The sequence below is a fragment of the Colobus angolensis genome, unplaced genomic scaffold, assembly GCF_000951035.1.
Source record: "Colobus angolensis palliatus isolate OR3802 unplaced genomic scaffold, Cang.pa_1.0 Scaffold290, whole genome shotgun sequence".
Lineage (NCBI taxonomy): Eukaryota > Metazoa > Chordata > Mammalia > Primates > Cercopithecidae > Colobus > Colobus angolensis.
Window position 1 is genome coordinate 1,299,051 of NW_012116155.1, and position 13,421 is coordinate 1,312,471.

Consider the following 13,421-nt stretch of genomic DNA (forward strand, 5'->3'; position numbering starts at 1 on the left):
AAAAAGAAGTCATTTCAAACTATAAGATGGATCCCAAATTGAAATAAGTATGTGAAGAAATGCCATAATATCTTTATTATAGTATTTTTAAGAGGAAAAGTCTATAATTGTTAACAGGCAATTCAGTAAACTGAATTTAAACACTAATCTATAAATATTTAAATCCTTTAAAATCCATCTATATTAATGCCTCTGATGTTTGAAGATTATGACTAAAGAACTTTGTACAAAACAATGTGAAAAACTCAAAAGAGCAGACAAAATATTGGTTGGATTTAAATCCACATTTTATAAAAAGGCCGTTATTCCGAATGTAGATATTTTTATTGTGTCTCTTTTCTTATCAAATGCTGAGATAAGATCTGTTCACCAGCAAATTGAAGATTAGAAGCAGCAATATGAAAAAACCTAGTCTGGAGTATGCCTTGCAGACACACTTTCAATGTACAGTTGGCAAGTGACAATGAAAGACAATGCAGAAAAATAGAACCAAAAGTTTTAAATATGACACAAATGCTCAAGAAATCTAGCTGCCTATCATTATTTAATGTTGAAACAAAAGTCCAGGTATTATAATCCATTCTGAATGAATCATCGAGTGATATTTTCAAATTTTTTGAAGTACTTTGTAAAATTCATCATTAAAGGCAGTTGTAAATAATAAAATAAATCATTTTTAGTGCCCTTCACCTCTCACACACACACACACACACAAATCTGGTTTCACTTTTGTCTAATCTGGGTGGAAGTTTTTTGTATTTTTGTTAAATTTTATTTTATAATTATTTTTGGTTAGACAAATTTGAGACAATAGCACTGAGAGTTTTCACATGCTCCCCAGCTAGTTTCCTTTATTATTAACACCTTACAATTGTATGATTGTTTAGTCACAGTTAGTAAATCCATATTGATACATCATTATTAACTAAAGTCCATATTTTATTCAATATTTTTAAATGTTTATCAAATATGTCTTTTCTCTTCCACGATCTCCTTCAGGATACCTTATTACATTTTTTTAATCATCTAACCTAAGGCACATATTGGCTGTAATAGTATCTCAAATTTTTCTTATTTTGTGAGGACATTTTTGAGGAGTATTGGCCAGGTTTTTCAGATGACTCTATAGTTAGAATTTGGTGATTAAATTTTAATATCTCAATTAGCATTTTAAAATAAACTTTAACATTTAACAAACTCAATGGAAAACATTAGACTTTTCATATTTCATATAAAAGCCATTTATAAGTATTGACATACAAAACAATTAGATAAACCTGTTTTACGTTTAAGACATTACAATATCCAGTTTTCTGAGTGTACAAGTTATGGTTGGGAGATGAGGAACCTTATATATGCCTACACATATTTGTTAACTCCCATTTCCTAATGAGCATTTCTACGCTTAAAAGAAAAATATCAGAGATGGTTTGAAAACACTGGAATTCATTTTCTTTTTCTGCACAACTATCCTGGTTCAATGAATCTTGGGCAGCAGATTGATAGAGCAAGTAGATGATGAAAATCAAATTTGCATGGTTAAAGAAAGATGACAGTACTGGTTCTTGTGCTAACATGGGTAATTCAGATATAATAGTCCTTTAAGCCAGGAATTATCCCAGAGATAAAATTAATGTAAAATGACAGAGAGCATGGATCTAGATTCTCATTTTATTGAGTAATTTTTGAGTCGCATCTCTCAGTTCTCTTTTTTTGACAGAAAGGGAAGAGCTGATATTAAAGTAGAAGTGAAAATCCTCCAGTTTGGGGCTTCCCTTTCAAATGCCAGCAATCCACCAGAGAGAGGCAATGCTGATGTTTGGTCTTCCTAGGCATTGTCTTCTGTGCTTCACTTTTACTAATCATATCAAGAAAAACGGGAGTCCTATTTACAGAAAGGGAAAGCATTTACGGGTTTGTAAGAAACAAGAATTCCTGCATTTTGGGGCTGGAGTTGAATTATCTCATCCAGAAGAGTCACAGCTGTGGTTCCCTTTTATGATACCTAGACTCCTTAATTAAATTCTTGATTGAATAGATGTGGAAATGTAGATGGATAACAACAGAGATTTCTCTGGAGAATGTCCTGTTTGATATTAGAACTAGGCAATGGTGAATCACTGAAAATCTCTACATTGATAATTAGAGTTGCTCTCAGCATTGGACAGTGATTTAAGAATTATGGCATCTTTGTAACAGAGCCTCAAACACTGTAAACTATACTTAGGTGATAGGGTTTAAAGCCTTCTAATATAATATATGATTACATCACTGTGTACTCACTCTAGAATCAATGGGAGAGTCAAGATGCCCCAAAGTATTGCCAAATAATAACATTTCAATTAATGAATGAATTTTCTCAATATAGCCTCCTATTTCACCACCATTTTTTTTTTACGTGACTGTAGCAAACTATTTTATTTAATGTTTTTATTTCCCTAAAGTGAAGAATCAGGATCTGTGACCTTTGAAGTTTAAATACAGATAACACTGAAGTTCTCACATCAGTATGTTTGAAATTAAAATTGCTCAGAAAAATTGGGATTTTGTGATAATCTCATATGATTCACCTATAACTGTATCAATGAGTGTTCAATAACCTTTTCTGGCTGTGAAATTTGTATTAAATATATGTATAAAGGACAGTCATGGTAGCTCACGTCTGTAATCCCAACACTTTGGGAGACTGAGTTGGGTAGATTGCTTGAGCCCAGAAGCTTAAGACCTGCTTGGGCAACATGGCAAGACCTTCCCTCTACAAAAAAATACACTAATTAGCTGGTCATGGTGGCACCCGCCTGTAGTCCCAGCTACTTGGGAGGCTGAGGTGGGAGGATGACTTGAGCCCAGGAGGTGGAGGTTGTCATGAGATAGTGCCACGGCACTCCAGCCCGGGTAACAGAGTGAGACTCTGTTTCAAATAAATACATAAATACATAAATAAAATTATGTTTATTTAAACTTCTTCACAAATGCTCACCTCTTCGTGAGTAAACATACCACCACATAACATCTTGAGACTCTCACGGATTTCTTCCCCTCCTGTTCCATCTTTCCTTTTGATCTGGGATTTTGTAGTTTTTTATTCATTTGTTCTATTTTTCATTACTCCATTGTCAGTGAATTGATTTATTCTCAGCCTTACCTCTTCCTTGTTGCAATATGCCCAATACAGCTCGAGGCACTGTCTTTACACAGTTATGTCAAATGCAGGGAAGAAGTGAGAAGTCAAATGTCTTTTATGTTTCTTTCATCAAGGAGAAAATTCTGTTCACTAATGTTGCATCTCATTGGCCAGAACTGGATTATATGATCATGAATTGTAAGAACTTTGCTTACTCATCTGAAGGACATAGTTGTTGGGAAAGAAAACAACAGTGGCTTCTCAAATTATGTTTTTTGAGGGAAGATAACTTATCTGATTTCTTAGCCTCATATCAGTAGTGTCAAGGTTTTTAATAAACATGTTATATTAATGAACAAATATGTCATGAAGTAGGTAGCAAAACTTATCAAAGCAGTATTCAAGAATATCTGACCAAGAGTATCATGTGTACCCTGTGCTTTTGAAAATGATCTCACAGAGCATCTTTAGTATGACTTTTAAGTCATCTCACACCGGGTTGACTAGAGGAAGAACTACAACTCAATGCCTTCTTCCTAAGATTAGATTAGGCCCTCGGCTTAGCTATACAAGGATAGAGAACTAAATGGAAGAATTGACCAAAGTGATTATAAATTTATTCAGCATATCTCACAGTACCTTCCAGTCGACCTGATGGTCCTAACAGAGAGATATGACTATCAGTGACTTAATCCGTACTTGGTAGGGCTCTTTCAGGAATCCTCTGAAACTTAAGCCAAATTCTGTGTCAAGAAAACACATCTCTTTCCAAGAGTTGAGTGGGAAGACTAATGTGGAAGTAGAGTCAGTGTCCAAGCATTCAGAGCCACTAATTGTAGCTATGAACAAGACAGAAAGCAACATTTACCCAAACTGCCAAATAAATATTCAGCAGGAAACTTCTTGAATAGAAATTTTAAGTTTCGGATCAACATAATAATTTCCTGACCTGAAATTCTTTGAATGTAAAATAACAATAGGGTTTTAAAATTATCACTTCTAAATAAAATAAATCATAAATGCTACTTCTTTTTTATAAATTTCACTGATTACTTTCTTATATATTAATGTGCCTATTTACATTCATATGCAAAAATGAGCTGAAGACTAGCATTAAATATTCCTGAGAATTTTATTTTTTTTATCATCAGGTTGTGTAATATTGTGCAATTGGTTTATCTTTTCTGTGTCTCAGTATGACAGCCTTGGAGATGTGCCCATCAGATCTCACTTCATTGGGTCCTCCTTACCTGTCAGTCAGTGAGTGAGCCAGTTCCCAAACTCTGTATCACTTCTTGTTTTCTTGTGTCACTTCAGGTGATCCAAGTTCTGCAGCCAGGATTGAGTTCCTGGACATTGAACTTGTGCATTTGCAAAGGGGCTCACATTTGATAAAATGTTCTGATCTCAACCTTTTAAAATTATAATTATAATTATTATTTATTATTGTTTTTGAGATGGAGTATCACGCTGTCACCAGGGCTGGAATTGTAATTGTGCAATCTTGGCTCACTGCAACATCTGCCTCCCAGGTTCAAGCGATTCTCCTGCCTCAGCCTCTTGAGTAGCTAGGATTACAGGTGCCCACACCACACCCGGGTATTTTTTTTTTTTTTTTGTATTTTTTAGAAGAGACAGGGTTTCACCATGTTGGTCAAGCTGGTCTCGAACTCTTGATCTCATGATCTGCCCACCTCGGCCCCCCAAAGTGCTGGGATTACAGGTGCAAGCCACCATGACTAGCCTAAAAATTCGTAATAATTATATCATTGAACTTATTTATGTTGGGTAAGTGAAGGCCTATGGGACAATGAAGCATGCATGTCCCCTCCTTAAGGAATCTCATTATATCCTTTCTCATGCATGTTATTTTCCTATATTAATCAAACCTTTAAACTTAAAAGTATAAAGGCAAAGGAAGGACAGGGCAAATCATAGCTCCTGTTTTTATTGCTTCTTCCTTGTAAATGAAGAAACATTCTGGTAGAACATGCAGGTATCAAGAAGTGAAATAAAAACAGTTAAATTGGTTTTGTGCAGTGCTTCCACTCTTCTTCTTGGAACAAATTGCATATACATATGCAAGCTACAAAAATAGGAATTGTGTAATTGCAGCGATTTTGTATACAAATTAAGGGCTCTTAATATTACCTTTGAAACTGGCACTGCACTGCATAAATATGAATGGAAAAACTCATGCTAATTATTTAAATTTTATTTTTCCATAAGTAGAACCACATTAAAGAACAAACTCAACAAAATAAAGAAATCTTTATAGCATGTTGAGAGAGGATATGGAAGAAAAATTTGCTTTATGTATTAGTTTGTTTAATGGCTCATTTTTCTTAAACAAGGAGCCCCACATTTTGATCTTGCAATGGACCCTACATATTATAGAGGTGGTTTTGTTTACACATTTAGATGTGCTGGCCCCCAGAGGGAGAACACTCCTATAAGAGAATACAACTAAGCTTCCATTGTGCTACATGGTATGGCAGCTACAAAGGAACTTTGAATTATTGACATCCAGTGATCAAGATCCAGAAGGAGAATTACTATCTTCTCAATGGTGATTGACACTAATTACAGACTAAGACATTTATATAATGGGGACAAGCAGAGATATCTGTAGAACCAAGGGGATCCACTTGGGCCTCTCTAGGGCATTTCCTTGCTCATTGTAACTATGAAAGGAGACTCGGAGCAATCACCTCCTGAGAAGAGTAGCCAGTCTCAGTTAACTCAGGAATGAAAGTTTGCTCTACAGTACCAGATAAGCCATAAAGCTCGGCCACGGGGATGGCTGATGCTAACAATTATTTCAAATAGATTATGCAGGAGGGAAATAAAGGTTATTTTTCACAGTGCCAAGACTAACAGCAGTAACTAGTGCTATAATTCATCTTCTTTCCTCATGTCCTAAGTTTTTTTCTGAAGAAGATAGTTTCATGGGAACTATGGACAAACCGCTCTCTGAACATACATGGATCTGTGCAGTGCCCGAGATGAACTGTAGAAGCCAAGGAATGCACGCTCACTTTTTTTTTTTTTTTTTTTTTTTTCAACAAAGAAAGAGGTTTAATCTTAGGGCTGCCGAACAAGGAGATGAGAGGAAACTTCAAATCCATCTCCTGAAGGAATTTGTGGCTAGGGTTTTAAGGGCTTTGGAGTGGGCTGAAGTGTGGAGATTGTTGATTGGTTAAAGAGTGTAGGGTAAAGTCATGGGACAGGAAGGTGAAGAAACTGGATCCTCACACTGATTCCGTTCCTCTGTGGGGGTCTTCAAATTGTTGACATCATCTGTTTCGCTGGGATTCAGGATCTTTTCAATTTCACAAGGCATGAAAGAGGTGGGGATCATCATTCTCTTCTGCCATAGCCAGGCAAACCTGCACGTTATGCACATGTACCCTAGAACTTAAAGTATAATAATAAAAAAAAAAAAAAAAATCAAGGGCGTTAGTGAGCAATGGCCATGCACGCTCACATTTATACTCAGCAGGACATTTCGTGAGGAGAACAACTGACTGACACCCTTCAGCTGTCTAACCCTTTTATCTAGTATGCCATTCTGCTAATGTCACACTTTCTTTGGGCTGCTTCCAGCCAAAAGAAGTATAAGATGGCCTAAGACCGAACTTTCCTAACTGGCAACTTTTTCTTGGAGAAATCTCGCTGGCCTGCCCAACAGTTTATCATAACTGTGATATAGGACTTTTTCACCCATATCTCCCTTCTTCCCTCTCCCTTCCTCCATCCCTCCCTTTCTTCCTCATTCACCTTCCTTTCCTCTTTCACAAACATCATAACTGATCTTGAGCTTAAATCACTCAGTACTTACTTCTGTTCCTTCTTTCTCTTCACAACTATTTTCTCTAAAGAATTTTTTTGCCCATCTAATCATATTTGGCCCTATATTGACTGAGGATCCAAATGAACAAATTCAGTTAAGTCTGTAAAAATAGTGGCCAAATGACAGCATCTATAATATAACTATGTGTAAAATCTTTTGGTACATTTGTTGTGTAGATTAATATATTCACTCCTTAAAACACCGTGATGATAGAGCTACTAATACCAATTTTAAAACAAGAGAGATTAAGCTCAAGAGGTTAAACTTCCAAGCTCATGTACATTATAAAGGAACTGGGATTCAAACATAAGGATATACATTCCACAGTCTGTTTGATTACTACTCCTATGAGACAATTCACAGCAATGACATTGCAACCACAAAAAGAGGGTGTCGCCAGGTGCAGTGGCTCACACCTGTAATCCCAGAACTTTGGGAGGCTGAGGCTGATGATTATGTGAGGTCAAGAGTTCGAGACCAGTGTGGCCAACATGGTGAAACCCCATCTTTACTAAAAGTTAAGAAAAAAAAAATTAGCTAAAATTAGCTAGGCATGGTGGTGGGTGCCTGTAATCCCAGCTACTTGGGAGGCTGAACCTGGGAGGCGGAAGTTGCAGTGAGCCTAGATCGCACCATTGCACTCCAGCCTGGGCAACAGAGTGAGACTCCGTCTAAAAAAAAAAAAAAAAAGTGCATCACTGACTTTGCTGCTCCTTTCTGCCTTATATGCTTCCTCCTCCTTTCCTTAAATTCTTAATTCTGTAGTTCCACAGTATCCTTGATTGCTGGCTATCTAATCATTTGACCCTCTTTATTATTGTGTTCTCTCAATTGCTTCTCATCTCATTTATTATTCCTTGCTTTAGATTTTTAACATTCTATTTCACTCTGTCTTCTGATACTCATGACCTCTTTGTCAGTGCCCACACATTGTATTACTGATCCACTTTCTTATTCCACTGTTTAGTCCTTCTGGTTTCTTCAATGCCTTATCCATATTTTGGTTTAGTTGTGTAAGATATAATTTAACTGTTTGTTTTACAAGTACTGTGACTTAAATTATCTAAATTAGGTGGCATTTGTTTTGTAACAATTTATTTTAGATTTATTTGGGAAGAATCTTTAAAGCTCTAATATGTGGCATTAACTGTTCTGATGCTTCAGTTAGAGCTGTGAGTGAAGCGAGATATTTGCTCTCAGGAAATTTCTGGGCAAGAGACCATTGAAGAAATGTTTTTAATCCTTGCTCAAGAAAATTTTTTCTGTTTTTTCTTGCTTGATTCTGACCCCAAAGTCCTATAAATTAAACAGAAAAGTGGTTAGACCAATATTTACATGTAGGTGAATATTAAGGCCCATAGAATCTAAACTATTATTACTAATAGCCACAAAACATTCTTAGTAGTCCCCAGAAGTACACTTTTTTTTTTAGCTTATTTTTTGTTGTTGTTCATTTATTACACGTTGTTCAAAGTTTAATTGACTTTGAGGAACACCATTGCTCAAAGTATCTTTAGCAAGGGTCCTGGACATTGATAGCTCTAATCATAGTTATCATATTAATACTTTTTCTTATAGTATATACTTGTGTCATTGGGTTAAAAGTGTCATTCTGTCATTCTGGTATCTATAATGATAGAACAAGACACAGTCATTTGGAGTGTAGGTGTCAGGCAACAATGGGGCACATGTTTCAAATGCTGCTTCTATGATAATTCTCTCCAAATATTTAGAAGCCATTTCAGATCTGTTTGAGGTGGTGTCCTATTGTTACCTGCTATCAATACTGGAGACATTACCACAGACATTTCTCAGAAAGAAAATCAACAGTTTCAGTTTATTTTCCAAATGCTTTGAGCCTTCTAAAAGAAAATGATGCCAAGAGATTGTCCCTTAATTTTAAGACCCTTGTGTAATTTAATATAAAATTTGTACATCTTTTTAATATTTGCACTTAAAATATCAACATATTCCACTAGTTTTTAATGAGCACAACCATTTTCGATTTTTTTCATTTGTTAGAAGTTTCACTTTGTCTCATTTTGTCTCCAGTTAAATGAGTTTCAGCCCTAAAGGATAGGTATCTTGAAGAAAATGTTTGAAAGGTCTTTGGGGAATATTTTCTAATATAACGCCTTGTATTTTGAACAGGCTTTGAGGTTGTCAAAACACTTCCCTTTTCCTGTTATCATTGTGTTTCAGAATAGTCCTGTGAAGCATATAGGGCGTGAAGCTTTGTCCCCATCTCATAAAAAAAAACAAGGACTACAATTGTCAAAAGAGTTCCATAAGTCATAGGGTTGCTCCATGACAGAGTTTTATTCTAAACTTAGTCTTTCAACTTAATTTCTCATTTTTTCTAACGTATATTTCTACTTTTCATCTTAATAGATGGATTTATAAAGCATAAACTCAAGTACAGAGATGCACCTTTGAAAATGTGTTAAAAATACATATCTTCCAAAAATACAGTGTTGCAAACAAATATTTGACAATATGGAAAATACACATAATGTCCATTTGTAACTGACCCCATTTTTTACGTAAAAATATGACCCTTATGTGATGCATTCTAAATGGAGTTGAAGAGATATGCCATTTATCCAGATCTCTATCTCTCTGTCCTCTCTGTCTTTCTCTTTGTCTCTCTCTCTCTCAGTCTCTCTCTCTCTCTCACACACACACACACACACGCGCGCACACATTTATGGTTAATATTATCTCTTTTAGAAACCTATTGTAAGGATTTAGAGTATATCTTACTGACTAGAAACCAGATTCATCAAAGCAATTTGTTTGGACTTGGCAAAACGGCTCTCTTGGTATCTTGGTGCCATGTTCAAAACTCAAAGCCAGTTGTTATTTTTTGTCACTAACCAGATAAAAGAATAGATGAATAAGAAATTCTCATCAGAATACATTCCAACCAAAATTTTAAGCAGACATAAATATTCCTTTACAAATATTGTTAGTTTTCTGAATAATCAGAAATAGTAACAATGAGTTATTCAAAGGATTGTGAGATAGCATAGTCCAGTTACATATTTTACAGATTAAAACTTCCGGAATGTTTTAGAGATTTATATAAAATAAAAAAGCTTCAATCTAAATTTCATAGCTTATCTATTCATTGACCCATTCATTCCACACATATTTACTGAATACATCTTATCTCTTAGGCACCAATAAGTAATTAGTTGACCTGCAGAATAGTCTCACAAGCAAAAGTTATTTATCTGAAGTCAATGTAATCTTTTAATCCCCACTGACACTTTCGTTCATAAAATTTCACAAGTGTATCACAAGTATATCTTTTCTTTTCTTGTAGGAAGAGCTATATAATTTGTCAGATTTTAAAGAATCTGTAACCCAAAGATTGTTAATAAACATTGCTTTGGAGATTGATCCTCATCCTCCCATCTGCCATTCCAAGTAGCTTTCTCCAGTGGAAGGAACAATATTCCATAAATAAAACGTGCTTATTTTGTTTCTACCTTTTCTTTAGCTCCTACTCTTTCTATTGGTTTGAAATTTGGGGCCAGGGGCAGTGGCTTAGGCCTGTAATCCCAGCACTTTGGGAGGCCGAGACTGGCGGATCACGAGGTCAGGAGATCGAGACCATCCTGGCTAACACAGTTAAACCCCATCTCTACTAAAAATACAAAAAAGTAACCAGGCTAGGTGGCAGGCACCTGTAGTCCCAGCTACTCCAGAGGTTTGTTGAGGCAGGAGAATGGCGTGAACCCGGGAGGCAGAGCTTGCAGTGAGCCGAGATCGCGCCACTGCACTCCAGTCTGGGCGACAGAGCGAGACTCTGTCTCAAAAAATAAAAGAAGAAAAAAAAAAATTTGGAACAGATGATTGTTAGTACAAATTTGGTTGAAGGTCTTCTTTGAATATGTACTTTGTTAATTTTTATGCTATGAAATGTTATTGAAATTTTATCACCAATTCAAAATTTGAAAATCAAATGTTATGACATATCTTGACATTGCTAGTGTAATCTGTGATGAGAAACATGTTAAAAATGTATAAATATACTTATGTCCTACCCGCCTGTGTACCCATTATAGACCTTGCAAATGGATCCTGGCATTCTTGCTCACTGAGCTAGGACCCAGTCTCAGAATGTTTTCTTTCAATGGAGAATTATATTTACCTTTTAAAAATGAATGAGTTGGTTCTCAAGACTTAACATTTTTGTATCACTGCATGTGCTGTAGCTATATATTTATATATATTTACATCTAGTCTTCATCTTCTGGAAAGCATCTCCACTAGGCTTTGCTCACATTGCCTATGAATGGCAGTTAATCACATTAGTTTTATATGTAAAAATTTGGGGGAAATATGGTTCAAAAGTGAAGAACTATTAGAGTATGGAACACAAGTGGGACTTTTATGGTGTAAATCAGGCCAAAGTTATGTAAGTTTAGGCTCATCATAGAATATGTTTCATTGCACCTGTGAAGGCAAGTTGAATGCTACAGCACCTGCTTTCCCTGCCAATATTACCCTCCACACATTGGTCCACTGATGGCTGGCATTCCTTTGAGAAGGGGCACACAAGCTAACATTTCATGTTTAGGGCTAAAAAACATCCTTAAGGGATATATGTACAGCACTAGTGGAGCTGTTATCAGACCTTTAGAGGAAAACACATAATTGGCAAAATTGCCTGTGCGGTATTTATAGCCTAGGGAATAAGAAATCAATTTTAAAATATTTTTCTATTAGGATGTAAATTCTGACTTTAAATTGAATTCAACTGTTGAGCATTAAATTAAATTAAACTGTTGAGCATCATTTAAATATCCTAAGCAAACTTAATGGCCAACACTAAGAAGGTCTAGTCTATCTTAGAGGATATTTTTTTTAGATTTAAATAAATATGAATGCATAATTACATAACAATTGCACATATTTATGGCATACGTGTGATATTTTGATACAAGTAATTTAGTAGGTGTGGCATGTAAAATTATGCTTAAGCATTATGGAAGTATGGCCCAGGTACTTATTACAACCACAGAAAATCACTTATCACTAATGGAAATATAGATAAATTACAGTGATGATCTATGTATTAAATATTGAGTATTATTGCCAACAAAATCAAAAGAAATGGCAGTGAAAAAACATACAGCAATTTCACTTATTAAACAATTTTTTTTTTTTTAGTTTTACTTTCTATCTGCTTTCCCTTACTAGTGGTGCCAACTAAAATTTCAGAAAACAAGAACATGTTAGTTTTCTCCTCTGAATAATAGTCTTTGTCTGAAAGTATTTTATGTGTTATATAAGGATTCATTTTAAAACCATATTTATGAAATGATTCTATTTAATTCATTTATTTGCATAACTATTCTTAAGTCACATGGGTATTTTTTAACCTAGTAAAATAGGACAAGAAGCTGTGTACCTCTGAGTGTAATGAAATCAAATACTAAAACAGACAGTATTTAGTAGAGCTTTTTTTTTGCAAAAGTAAAGAAAAAAACTTCAAAAAATGTGTAGCTTATCAAAGTAAATTTAAAAGTCATGAAAGAAGAAGAATCTGCAGTTATACTTTCTAGAATTCTTGCACTATTGGCCAACACCTCTAGTTTTTTTCCTAGAATGTAACAGAAGAGATCTACTTGAAGAAAGACTTATGTCATAAAAGAACTGAGTCAAAGAGTATCCAATATCTCAATATATATTCTTTATCTTAGAAGTTTCCATGAACTCAGAATCTCTAAATTGGAAGGATCCTAGAAGGTCCTATATTTCAGCCACTTGCAAGATATAGAGCCCAGTAGTACATTTATGACCTTTGCTTGTAAATAAATGGCAGTGTTTGGGAGAATGTTATACTGTAATCAAGCCATTTTCTCCTTACCTAGTTCTATGATTTGGAAAATCCTTCTCTCTTTTCTGGTGAAAACTGATTTTACAGATACTCACAGATAATATAGGCTCATATCAATGAATAAAGTGGGCATGTATTATCCCTGCAGTCTTCATCTTTTTCTTCTCCTCCTTTCCCCTGCCCTTATTCTTTCTTCTATATTTGTTTTTGTTTTTGTTTGGTTTCTCTTCTCTCACCTGTCCCTCATCTTTAAGTACCTACTCTTGAGTCTATGCTCAATTTCTCTTAACACCTTTGTGAAAGAGAATTTAAGTGAATGGTGTACCTCCTTTCTGTACACAGAAGTGTTTGTGTATTCAGTAGAGGAAAGAAATTATATCATGGCTAACCATAGAATTAAAGGCAGATGAGAAAAGTAGAAATAGAGGGGTGGTGTACTTAAGAAAGTTATGGTGACTGTGTCAATTTCTTGAATTTATGTCAGTCAGCCAGATTTTTGAAAAACAAAGCCAATCTTAATATACAACAACCAATGCCTTTTCCTTTTTTTTTTTTTTTTGAGATGGAGTCTCACTCTGTCGCCCAGGCTGGAG